This window comes from Sceloporus occidentalis, unplaced genomic scaffold (assembly GCF_023333645.1).
Source record: "Sceloporus occidentalis isolate IW3139 unplaced genomic scaffold, rSceOcc1.0.p SCAF_1, whole genome shotgun sequence".
Classification (NCBI taxonomy): Eukaryota; Metazoa; Chordata; class Lepidosauria; order Squamata; family Phrynosomatidae; genus Sceloporus; species Sceloporus occidentalis.
The window spans coordinates 293,074,125-293,087,665 of NW_028316981.1; the positions used below are offsets into that span (position 1 = coordinate 293,074,125).

General features: G+C 44.6%; 1 protein-coding gene across 1 annotated transcript in view; it reads right to left on the bottom strand.

Annotated features, from left to right (window-relative positions):
• GHR (growth hormone receptor) overlaps positions 1 to 13,541 on the bottom strand; it is a 385,809-nt gene that overhangs the window by 337,600 nt on the left and 34,668 nt on the right. The window lies entirely within an intron of this gene.

Genomic DNA, 13,541 nt, shown 5'->3' on the forward strand with positions numbered 1-13,541 from the left:
CCAACATTAAGTTTCTCCGGTCCTGCTCTAGAGCAGCCGAACGTCTTTGGAGAAAGTCCAAAGAGTGGGCTGATTTTATCCATTTCAAATTTGTTCTTTCTTCCTTCTCACGCGCCCTCTCTATGGCAAAACAGAATTATTACAAATCATTGATCTCCGCCAATGAGAGGCGCCCGCAGCGTTTGTTCTCCACCTTCAACACTTTGCTTAAACCTCCCTCTCCTCCTGTCTCTTCATCATTCTCTCCTAATGACTTTGCTAACTATTTCATCTCTAAGATTACCACTATTCGCTCTGAGATAGTCCCTCCTGATTCTTCTTCTGCTCTTAATCTTCTATCACCTTCACCTAACAAATTTTCTGTGTTTCCTCCTGCTTCTTTGGATGAACTCTCTACACTTCTGATCTCTGCCAAACCTGCAACTTGCTCTCTTGATCCAATTCCTACTCGTCTTCTAATCTCTATAGCTCCTTCTTTTCTGCCCTCGCTTCTCCATATTTTCAATCTCTCTCTCTCTACAGGCTCTTTCCCTTCGGACTTCAAACATGCTCTCATTTCCCCAATTCTGAAAAAACCTTCTCTTGACCCCTCCTCCTTGTCTAGCTATCGTCCGATTTCTCTTCTTCCCTTTCTTTCTAAGGTTTTGGAACGGGTTGTCTATTCGCGCTGTCTTGAGTTTCTTGAAGCCAATTCCATCCTCGATCCCTTTCAGTCTGGCTTCCGCCCAAGGCATTCTACAGAGACAGCTCTCACCAAGATCTCGAATGACCTTTTACAGGCCAAGGCTAATGGCCTTTACTCTGTTCTCATCCTCCTCGATTTATCTGCAGCCTTTGACACCGTTGATCACTGTCTCCTAATTGACATATTCTCTGACCTTGGGTTCTCAGACTCTGTTCTCGACTGGTTTAGATCTTACTTGTCTGGCAGATCTTTTGCAGTAGTTGCTGGGGGTCAGACTTCTTCTCCTGTTCCCTTATCTGTTGGAGTTCCCCAGGGCTCTGTTCTGGGTCCCCTTCTGTTTTCTCTCTACACACTGTCCTTAGGAAAACTCATCAGCTCTTTTGGCTTTTCCTACCATCTGTATGCTGATGACACCCAGCTGTATCTTTCCGCCCCTGACCTTTCTCCAAGGCTTGAACAGCAAGTTTCGTCTTGCCTCACAGCTGTCTCGCAGTGGATGCGCCATCGGCGTTTGAAGCTCAACATGTCCAAAACGGAGCTTCTTGTCTTTCCTCCTAAGCCCATCCTTCAACACTCCTTTTCTGTCTCTGTGGACAACATTTCTATTCAACCAGTCCAGCAAGCCTGCAGTCTTGGTTTTATCTTTGATTCTTCTCTGTCGTGTAACCCTCAGATCCAGACCACAGCCAAGGCTTGTAGATTCTTTTTGTACAATATTGCCAAAATCCGACCATATCTCTCCGCCTCTACTGCCAAGATCCTGGTCCATGCCCTAGTGATCTCACGACTGGATTACTGTAATGTCCTCCTGGCTGGGCTTCCTCTTTCTCACCTCCGTCCTTTAATCTCTGTTCAGCATTCAGCTGCACGCATTATCACTTCCACCCGCCGCTCTGACCACATCTCTCCTGTGTTGGCATCCCTTCACTGGCTCCCCCTCCCTTTCCGCATTCAGTATAAGCTCCTGCTGTCCACGTTTAAAGCCCTCCATGGACTGGCCCCTCCCTACTTATCAGACCTTCTTTCTCCTCACCTTTCCACTAGGGCCCTCCGTTCTAGTAGTCAAGGTCTGCTGTCTCAGCCCAGGATTTCCTCTGCCCCATCCCGGATTCGCCCCTTTTCACTTGCTGCCCCTCACTCCTGGAACCTTCTTCCCCCACAAGCAAGAGCCATCACTTCTTTAACCAGCTTCAAAACGGAGTTGAAAACCATCCTGTTCAGAGAAGCGTTCCCAGGCATTGCATAATTGTCGCTCACTATTTGATGTTCTTGTGGTGCCTGTTTATTGAACCCTTTCCTGTATTGCTATGTACTGTATATGTATTATCCTACTTGAGAGTATGTATTTTCCCTGGAAAATGATTAACCATCCATTATGAAGCCTCCCCCTCCCTCCAGTCCATCTGCCTTGGTCCAGGCCTTGGAGGTAGAGAGGAACTGCTGGACCTCTTACCCTTTCCCTCCACCACTCCCTTATCCTTCTGTGTCATGTCTTTTTAGATTGTAAGCCCGAGGGCAGGGAATCGTCTAACTAAAAGATTGTATGTACAGCGCTGTGTAAATTTACAGCGCTTCATAAATAAAGGTTAATAATAATAATAATAATAATCTGGACCCATTTCAAACTGGCTTTCGGGCGGGCTACGGGGTTGAGACGGCCATGGTCGCCTTGGTCGATGATCTCCGTCTGGGCATTGACAGGGGAAACGGCTTTCGATACCATAGACCATGGTATCCTTCTGGGGCGCCTGGCAGAGGTGCGAATCGGGGGCACTGCGCTCCAGTGGTTCCGGTCCTACCTCTCTGGGAGGTCCCAGATGGTGCAGCTGGGAGACGTGTGCTCCGATGAGAGGGCCCTTAAAACTGGGGTTCCTCAAGGAGCCATTCTGTCTCCCATGCTATTTAACATTTACATGAAACCGCTGGGAGAGATCATCCGGAGACATGGGGCGCGGGGTTATCAGTACGCTGATGACACCCAAATAATCTTCTCTATGTCTCCGACTGATGCAGTGACTGAGGATGGCGTCTCTCCTCTCGCAGCCTGTCTGGAGTCAGTAATGGGCTGGATGAGGGAAAACCGACTCAAGCTGAATCCAGAGAAAACGGAGGTACTAGTGATAGGTTCTCCTGGCCCAGGAATGGCGGTGGTTCCACCTGTCCTGAACGGGGTCACGCTCCCTGAGAAGGACTCTGTGCGCAGTCTGGGGGTGCTTCTTGACTCGTCCCTTCACCTGACTGCTCAGGTGAATGCGACGGTCAAGAGCACCTGTCATCAGCTTCGGCTTATTCGCCAGCTGCGCCCATACCTGGCCCAGAGGGACCTTGAAACTGTGGTACATGCTCTGGTAACCTTGAGACTGGACTTCTGCAATGCACTCTACATGGGGCAACCCTTATACCAAACCCGGAAGCTACAAATGGTACAAAACATGGCAGCCAGGCTGGTCACTGGTATCTCCAGGGCCAGCCACATTACACCGGTGCTAAAAGATCTGCATTGGCTGCCGATTCGCTTCCGGGCACAATATAAGGGGTTGGTAATGACCTATAAAGCCCTAAATGGCTCGGGCCCAGGATACCTGAAGGACCGCCTCTCCCCGTATATTCCGTCCCGCACCCTCAGAACATCTGGGCAGCAACTACTTAGGGTTCCCGGGGCTAGGCTTGTCTCCACTTCCAGGAAGACATTCTCCATCGCCGCCCCGGCCCTTTGGAATACGCTGCCCATAGAGCTCCGCTCGGCCGCCTCCCTGGCCCAATTCAAAAAGGATCTGAAGACCTTCCTTTTTGGCAACGCATTCCCCGACTAAGAGTCCTATGGACCTCCTTCCTCCTCACTGGCAAAAGGACTGGCTAACTCGGGGCTTTTTTGTTTTTATGGTAACTGTTTTTAATGGTGTGATATGTTTTTAATGTGTATTGTATTGTGGTTTTGGAAAGATGTAAACCGCCCTGATCTGAGGAAGGGCGGTATATAAATAAAATTTTTATTATTTATTATTATTATTTAATTCAAAAGCAAACAAACTGTACCTTCCCCAAGTGAAGTAACCAAAATGACCACAGACCTGCATACACACTTGAGGTACCACAAGTCTGGAGTCCTGGTCAGGAAACTAGAATAAGCAGTGGCCAGGCATTTCAACTCGGAACATTGTAGCGTCTCTGATTTATCCTTGTTTGGTGCTGTGGGAGAATAATACCATCAAGTTATGGCAACCCTAAAGCTGCCATAATCATAGAGTTTTCATCAGAGAGGGTTTGCCATTGCCACCCTCCAAGGCTGAGAGAGTGGGATTTGCCCAAGGTCACCCACTAAAATATGCTGAAATAGAGTGTTCTAAACGGCCACCTTGGATGCAGCTCAATTTCATCCTTAGCAACTGATGAAGTTGAAGCATTTTTATTTTATATTTTTTAGTTCTGTTTGTTAATTGCTTCAGTAAATACATATGTCTATATGCGTGTTTGCTTGTCAAGCACTGTCCTTCCCCTAATACAGAGGTGCAGAACCATATGGATTCTCCAGTTTAAAGCCCTCTGGGGACTGGATAACATAAGAGGATGTAGCCACACTCCCTCTGTAATTGAGTTCCTGGACAAAATGCTAGATGGAGCTTTCACCTGGAACTTGTGCTGAGATTTAGCTTTGTTACCCCAGCTCCCCATGCAGAGAAAAGAAGTAAAGTGCTCACAGCCAGTTCTTAAAGGTGTCAGCTACATTTTGACCTTGGCATTCAGCTGAAAAATGAAAATCGGCTGAAAGAAACTGGTTTTGCTTTTTCTCCATCTTCTTCATGCAGTAAAATAGATGACTCAGACAGGCATATAGTCAGCCCTCCTAACTCCGCAAGCTTGAATATCCCTGGAGGAGCAACCTCCTTTATTTTCAATGGCGTGCACACCCAGGCTGTGCACCTGGGGCGGGGGGGTTTGCCCCATTCAAGCCTATGAGGCTTGAATATGCGCGAGCCTCTATTTCTGTGGGGCGGGTCTGGAACAGATCCCCCATGAAAATGGAGGGCCAACTGTATTTGTACTCTTCCTATGAAAAAGGATCACACACATGTTAAAAGAAATATGACACAAATTTGGAATCTGCCAGAATTTCATCCAGCCTCTCTTTAAAAACCTCTAAAGAAGGAGACGCCACCACACTCCACCGTCGAACAGCTCTGACCATCAGGAAGTTCCTCCTGACATTTAGGTGGAATCTCTTTTCCTGTAGTTTGAATCCATTATTCCTTGTTTTAATCTCTGGAGCCATGGAAAACAAGCCTGTTCCCTTTTTTATATGACATCCCTTCAAATATTTAAACATGACTAACATGTCCCCTCTTAACCTTATTTTCATCAGACTTAACATCCCCTGCTTCCTAACCTGCTCCTCAGAGGTCTGGCTTCCAGACCTTTCACCCTTTTGGTTGCCTTCCTCTGGACCTGTTCAAGCTTGTCAGCATCCTTCTTCAATTGTAGTGCCCAGACCTGGGTGCAGTATCCCAGGTGAGGCCTGACCAAAGCAGAATACAATGGTATTATCACTTCCCTTGATCTAGACACGATACTCCTGTTGAGGCAAACAAGAATCATGTTGACTTTAGTTAGATTAGTTAAATCTCACATAAATAGATTTTAACTCATTGCTTATTCATTGTTTCATAGAAATTAAGACTCTCTTTCCAATCCTAATGAAAATGTTCAAGTGATCAGTTTTGCAACTGTAGTAATTTCTTGAAGTAGATGTATGAGTGGTGAACCAAGTTCAATTAGGGTATTTGGTCAGGGATGGACCATAGGGTTGCCACGTCTCAAGGCCTGTCCCCAAGTCTCCAGTTTTCATGGGCCATCTCCAGGTGGGACGTGAGGCTGCATATTCTCCAGGTTTTTTTTTTTGGGGGGGAGGGGGGGGCACAGCTCTGGGCAAGAGGAATGCTCTGTCCACAGTTCACCAGCTCAGGTTGTAGAGCTGCAGCTTTCTACAATTTGCAAATGTGATTTGTTGTTGCAACATGCAAATATTTTCCAGGGGGGTCTATGTATTTACTGAGGGGCTATACAGACCGGCATTTTGTGCCAGCCTGTAGGCAGAGCCATGGCGCAGCGTCCACACACTGGATGCTGTGACTCTGCCCCATGACACCACACACCCTTCTAGATGGCACACGGCATCATGGTGTGACCCCAGCGCTGCATCTAAATGATGCAATACCAAAAGGGCACAAGCTTTTGCTACTGACTTTCAAAGCCCTCCATAGGTTGGCCCCTCCTTACTTATCTGACCCTCTTTCTCCTTACATTCCTATTCGCACCCTCCGCTCTTGTAGTCAAGGTCTCCTGTCACAGTGTAGGACTACCACTGCCCCCTCCCGAATTCGTCCCTTCTCGCTACCCAGTTTCAAAACTGAGTTAAAGACTATATTGTTTAGAGAAGCATTCCCAGAGGCGAGCCCCTCTCTGACCCAGGAAGCCTCCTTTTAACCATCCATCAAGAAGCCAAGCCCTTCCTCCAGTCCATCTGCCTTGGTCCAGGCCTCGGAGGTGGAGAAGAACTGCTGGACCTGATCCTATTCCCCACCACCACTCCCTTCTCCTTTTGTGTCATGTCTTTTAGATTGTAAGCCTGAGGGCAGGGAACCGTCTGACTAAAAATTTATGTACAGTGCTGTGTAAATTTACAGCGCTTTATAAATAAAGGTTAATAATAATAATAATAATAATAATAATAATAATAATAATAAAGCTGCAGCACCATGGTTATGATGCCCTTTAGAGGGTGTAAAAAGGAGCCAGTTTTTCTGGCTCCTGTTTGCGCTCTCCAGTGGCCGGATCTGTGCTGTGGCATGCAGTTGCTGTGGCACTGATCCAGCCACTAAAGGGGCAGCTAGATGCCATCCATCTGTACAGCCCTTGAGCTAGCTTCTTCCTTCACTCCCAGTCACTGTAGTGCCAGGGCTTAGCCTGTGTTTTGTGCTGCATGCATCTTTTGGCTAGAAGCAAGTAAGCTATATAAAATGTTCCTTATCCCACCTCCCTAGCTAAATGAGAAGGAACAATCCCTCCATTTCATCTTGAACTGGGAACTGCCTCTTTAGCTAAGGTTTCTGTCTTAATTTACAGGCAAAAAAATATGGTACGCGTCTTTGTGTATGTTGATGACAATCTGTGAGCAACTAGGATTCGTTTTGAATGTATAACACCTAATTATATCACTGAGGGGTCATACCTAGGTCTAGAAACCTTAGGACCTGGGATGATACTGAACCAGCAACCCTGAACCAGCCATCAGACAAAGCTTGTAGCTGTCACCAAAAAAATAAGCCAGGACCAAAGGAGCACCCCAGATCAAAAGAAGACCATGTTCTTCAAGTAAGGCTCAGCAGGAAATCCTTGTACATCCTTCTTATCCCGGAAGATCCAATGGCCAGTGTGGGTAGATTCACTCAAGACTGAATTTACTTCACTGAGAAGCTTCTATTTGGTTGCTTCTTTTACATTGTTACAACCATTATTTTCTGCAGCCCAATACACAGGGCAGCTGTCCATAGAGCCCAGCACCTTTTGTCAACATTGATGCAGACCAGAGTACAAAATATATGTGTGCTGTGTTTGTCATTCCTCAAACATGAAAGCTGTTATCATGTAGAACTAGAGCCATGGCTCTAATTCTGGTCACTGGCTATTTATTTAAGTATCTGGTCACACGTTATAACATTTATTTATTTTATCTGATTTATATCCTATCTTTCTCCCTATGCAGGACCCAAAAACGATTTGTACAAATGTTTTTTAAAAATTACACGATGGTTCAGTTATAAAACACAAGGTCCTGTTATAAACACAATATAATACACAATCAGTTCCCAGCTTGGCCATGGAAACCCACTGAGTGACCTTGGGCAAGTCCCATGCTATCAACCTCAAGGGTAGGCAATGGCAAAACCACCTCTGATAGGTTCACCTTAGGGACTCCATAAGTTGGAAATGACTTGAAGGCACACAATACACACATAAAACATAAAAACACAACTATCTGCCACTTTATTTATAAACCAAAGGCCTCCCTGAATAAAAAGCCTTTGCCTTCCAGAAAAAGGAAAGGAGATGGGGAGCCAACTGAATCTTCTATGGCAGGAAATTCCATAACCTGGGAACAACCACCATGAAGACTGGGTCCCATGTCCTCACTTAGGGTACATCTACACTGTAGAAATAATTCAGTTTGACACCACTTTAAGTGCTGTTGTTTCACTCTATGGATTCCTGAGATCTGTAGTTTTACAAGGTCTTTAGCCTTCTCTGCCAAAGAGTCCTGGTGCTTCATAAAACTATAAGTTCTAGGAGTCTGCAGGATGGAGCCATGGCTCTTAAAGTGGTGTTACACTGCATTATTTCTACAGTGTAGAAGCACCTCAAATGTCTCTAAGAAGGTGGTGGGAGTGATGTTAAGACTCAGGCAGGAAAATGCAGTATTTCAGATAGTGTGGACCCAAGCCATATTTCTAAAAGAGACACCCTATGTTACCATCACATGTCTCACATTCAAGACACATAAAAATGAAGAATGAAAAAGGATTTCACAGGTAGGGCTCTATTCTCCTACTAAATGCCTGCAGAAATAAATGGAAACAAACTTTTCCTGTTAAAATCAATGGTTTCATGCACAATGAAAAATAAAAGAAATATTTGTATACCATTTGCTGGTTTATAGGATTTCTCTCTCCAGCAAGGCCTGATGTTACTGGGATGTTTTAATTAAAAAGCATCATGTTATAGTAGTTACAAAATCCTTTACTAGGATCGCTGTACTACAGAACAAAAGTGACCTCTGGTGGCTACCGAAGGGACCCATGAAAATTTCCAGAAACTGGAGTAAACATGTGTTGAAGTGTTATATACATATATGCTCTTACAGTGTAGCTTTATACATGGCTACTCCAAATTAAGCCTCCATGAATTCAATGGGTCTTACTTCCAGGTAAGTGAGTGAAAGGCTGCAACCTAAATCTATTTCTGAACATTTCCAGCACTAGAGGGGATTATAGCCTAAACAATCTTGATTTATTAAAGAGCCCAAAATGACATACTGTATAAACATTTAAAGCTGGGGTGGGGAATGTATTGCCAAATGACAACTCCCATCAGCCTTGGCCAGCTTGGGCCCGTTCCGCACGGGCGTAAAGTATGTCCCCAGGACGTACTAGGGTTAGGAAAGAGCGTGCTTTATGCATGCCCCTAACCCTGGTACATCCTGGGGACGTACAAAATGGCGGCGCCCATTCTACACGGGCGCCGCCATCTTGATGTAGTGGACACTTAGCGTCCGCACGTCACATGGCACTAATGACACCGCGAGTGCGCCATTGGTGGCTTGCGACATCATTAGTGCACCTCAACAAGAAGCGCCATTTTGGCGCTTCTTTTTTGCGGTGGCAGGGAGCCTCGTGGCTTGGCCGCTGGGGCTCCTCGGTGTCACTAATGGCCGCGGAAGCAGACCGCTGCTTTCAAGCGGTCTGTAATGCGCCATAGTCAACATAACGGATGCTGAGTATCCATAAAGTTCCCATCCTTGGTTGAAAGCATTTATATGGTGCCTTCCCCATAAAGTTCAAAGGAGTTTACAACTTACATACAATTATAACAAATCAAAATCAGCTGCTTTGGTATACCGGCCAATTTATTCATTTCCTTTATTAAGATGCCACCGCATAATGAGAATCTCAGTGGGAGGTTCACTGAATATTAAAAACACATTAAGACATAAATGTATTACAAAACTGTAATAAAGTAAAATACAGCATTTAAAAAGAAATCCAAGTAAGATGTTTTATTTTTCAAAAAAGAAGTTGCTTTGTGCGATGCCACCACTAAAAGGATCCTTTTACCTGTAGTCAGTCACTGTACTTCATTTGTTTTAGAGTACTCAGAGAAGGCCTTCACTTGAAGATTTCAGGGTCTGGAGAGATATGCAGGTGAAGATAGCCATGAGCTTAATATCATCTAGTCCAGAGATAGCCAAAGTGGCCCCTGAGGAACTGTTGGACAGCAGCTCCCAGCATTCAGCACCTTTGGCTATTCTATCTAGGGCTGATGGAAGTTGCAGTCCACCAACCTCTGAAGATCTGCATGATTCCTATCCCTGATCTAGCCACACAATTTGAATGGTACCGCATGATTTTGGGTTCACAGTGGTGTGTTTGATGGCCACTCTGATAATTAAATGCTACCGTATTCATTTTGGGAGTGTTTTTTTAATCAATAAGTGAAAAGATGTCCACCATCTGTTGTCACTTCTACCACTTTTCTGGATGCAGAGAGCAACAGTTCCGATGCAGAGATCCTCTGTCATCCATGGGCTCTCCCCATGTGAACTGGAGTAAACAATTTTCCTAGTTTCTGACTCACCTAGACAGATCTCACAAAATCTGTCTTCAGATTGTCACTCTCCACATCTGGGATGACAACAGAGATGATGGTGGAGGGAGCAGGGCTAAGGAAGACCCCTCCCTGTCTTCAGACAAAATGGGAAACTTACAAATGACTAGGGCTAGTGTCTATATTAGGCAGGCTTACTGTTGAACATAAAGAAAACAAAAATAATGACCACAGAGAACTTTCACACATTTAAACTAAACAATGAAGAAATAGAAATAGTAAAAGAGTTCTCATCTCTGGTATCAAACACTGATCGGAACAGGGACTGCAGGCAGGAAATCAGAAGAAGATTAAGAATGGGAGGGCAGCTATGAAAGAACTAGAAAAGACCCTAAAATGCAAAGACATACAACTCAGCACAAAAGTCAGAATCATACAAGGCATTGTATTCTCTGTTACCATGTATGGATGGGAGAGCTGGACAGTTAAGAAAGAAGAAAGGAGGAAAATCAACTGATGTGTGATGTGGTGCTGGAGAAGAGTGCCGAGGATCCCATGGATAGCCAAAAAGACAAACAGAGCAGATCAAGCCAGAAATATCCCTGGAATCTAAGATGACATGACTTAAGACTGTCTTACTTTGGACATATCATGAGAAGGCATGAATCGCTGGAAAATACAATACTGTTAGGAAAGGTGGAGGGAAATAGAAAGAGAGGAAGGCCACATGCTAGATGGGTGGACTTTATTAAAGAGACCACAAATATGAGTTTGCAGGAGCTGGGCAGAGCAGTAGAGGACAGGGGGGGCTGGAGATGTTTCATCCATAGCATTGCCCTGGGTCAAGATAGACGCAAAGGTACTTAACAACAGCAACAGTCTATATTAGAAATTACTGCATTTCAAGCTTGTAAACCAATATCTCTTTATAGCTTGTGAACCAAGAAGTTGTGTTAACATGAGACACTTATTTTGGCATTGTCTCTATGTTTGTGTTAATTGCTTACAAGTTATCCTTGATGTATGGCAACCCTATCAATGAGATAACCCTGCTCAGGCCTTGCAGACCCAGGCTGTGGCTTCCTTGATTGAGTCTATCCACCTGTAATGTGCTCTTCCTCTTTTCCTGCTGCCTTCTACCTTACCTTTCCTTATTTTTAGTATTGTTTTATTTTCTTACTGTACTATTGAGAGCTACCTCAAACCATAGTGAGGGAGCTGTCTCCAAATGAACAACTAAAAGAGGAAAAATCTGATACTGGTAGTGGTTGTTTGTAATAATAATAATAATAATAATAATAATAATAATAATACCACCACAACCATTATTATTATTTAAAACAGCATTTGTTTTGGTATACTCTACCATCAGTTAACTGTTCTGACCATGCTATAGATGGTGAAATCTGTAAGCCAGAGGACAATGGCACATCTGTGGAACAGGCATAGGGAATTTTTATTCATCCAGATGTTGTTGACATCCAGTGCCTATTACCCTCAGCCAACACAGACAGCAATCTAGAACAGGGGGAACTACACACTGACAACATCTGGAAGAGCACAGATTTCCCATGCTGCTACACAGCCTTGGCTGTTTGGCATTCCTGGAAAAAGATTTTCCTAAGAACATTCTGACCTAGACACTAAAGAGCTTGTCATGCAGCCTGCCCCAAGTATTGCATGTGCACGCTGGATAAGCAGGAAAACCTAGCCTGTGTGTCTTAACAGCTCTGAGTAAACACAGCTGATTCCTGAAACAAAGATGGGTGAATATAGGAAAGCATTTGTGAAGTTCTAACTTATTATGGTGGACATGCCAATGCGCATATGAGGCAAGCTGCCACATGTCCACATATGCTAAGGAAGATAATTTCTCCTTGTCACATGGATAGGTGCTCCAGATGGCCATTTTTACTAACTGGTATATGTTTATGACGGAAAGCTACCACTGGGAAACTAATCATCTGTGGGCCCATTCCCACTTATATTTAAACCAGTTTGCGAATCGTATTGACACCAGGTGGCAGATTCGATTGAGGCCGATACCTAGTTCCCACCATCTAAGCAAATTATTTCAAGAATTCCTTGCATTCATGTCTTTTTTGACATGCTTGTCGTTCACACTAGCTGGTTATATATATATATATATATATATATATATATATATATATATATATGTCAATCATATGATGCACAAGTATGCATCATCGGTGACAACATGGGCTGCTTGCTGGGGCTCCAGAGCTCCCAAGCCTCCGGGGGAACAGGCGGTCTGGGGGCTCCAGGATTGGTGTGTGTGGGGGGGTGATGCCCAAAATCCCCAGTGGAGAGGAAGCCGAGGGAGTTTTCTTGGCCAGATTCTTCAGAGGAAGTTTTGCCATTGCTGTCTCATGAGGCTGAGAGACTGGAGGCCCAGAGGAGGAGGCAGCCAGATCCTTGAAGGACTCACCAGCCCACATCAGCAGCCCTTCCCTGACAAAAGTTCCCCTTTCCCTCCCTTTTGGGACTCGGCTGGGTTATTATTGCCCAAGGCCACCCACTGGGTTTCCATGGCTCAGTGGGGATTCAAACCCTGGTCTCCAGAATGGAGGACGTTTTGGAATTCCCCCTGAACTAAAGGTTGGAATGTAGGACAGGTCCTCAAAAACTGGTGAGGGATACACGTTTGTACCAGCCCACTGCCTCAGTAATCCCTTCCCTCCATTTTGAAGCAATTCAGGTCCTTTGTACCCACTTAGTGAACATGCTTGCTAATTGCTTCTTTTCAAACGAACCACCAAAAAAACTAGTATCAGAAAAGTGTCTTTCTTTAAATGAGACAGAACAATCGCAGCTGCATCTGAAACCATTTCCAATGGGAAGAGGCACAAGTAAAGCGATCTGCAAATCAACATAAATCATAGTGGGAATGGGCCCTGTATCTCCACCCGGAAGTACCATGAAGAGTTACCTATCTTTCATACTATCACAGAAATTTTACTGAGCATGTGCATAAGGGGCCAGAATTCTTGGCCAAAAAAGCCCCACTTTGAAATGCATCATTTATTGAATTCTGTCTGAGAAATGCTGTGAAAAATGGATTGTCTCCCATAGTTCTGGGTGTGTAGATTCTCTGGCATGACTCTTAAGTGGAAATGCTAGCTCAGCCATAGATTCAAAGTGAGACCATCATGTATGTAGACCAAGTTAATTTGCAGATCAAAGCATCTTAGGAAGTTGCATGCAGGGAAGATTCACATCTTACATGAGGGATTAAGGTAATTTACAGCCCCAGGATGTCTTCTGGCAGGCCTCAAAGAGACAGCAGTTATCACCTCTTAATCTATCTATATGAAAATAATCTTTACTATGGAAATTTGATTTAGCAACTATCCCTTCTGTATAACTTGGGTCCCGAAACATCCATTCATCATAAAGAACAGCCTCCTTCAGGTAATTATCACCCATTAGAATGCCTCCTCTATATACACAGCTAATCCCT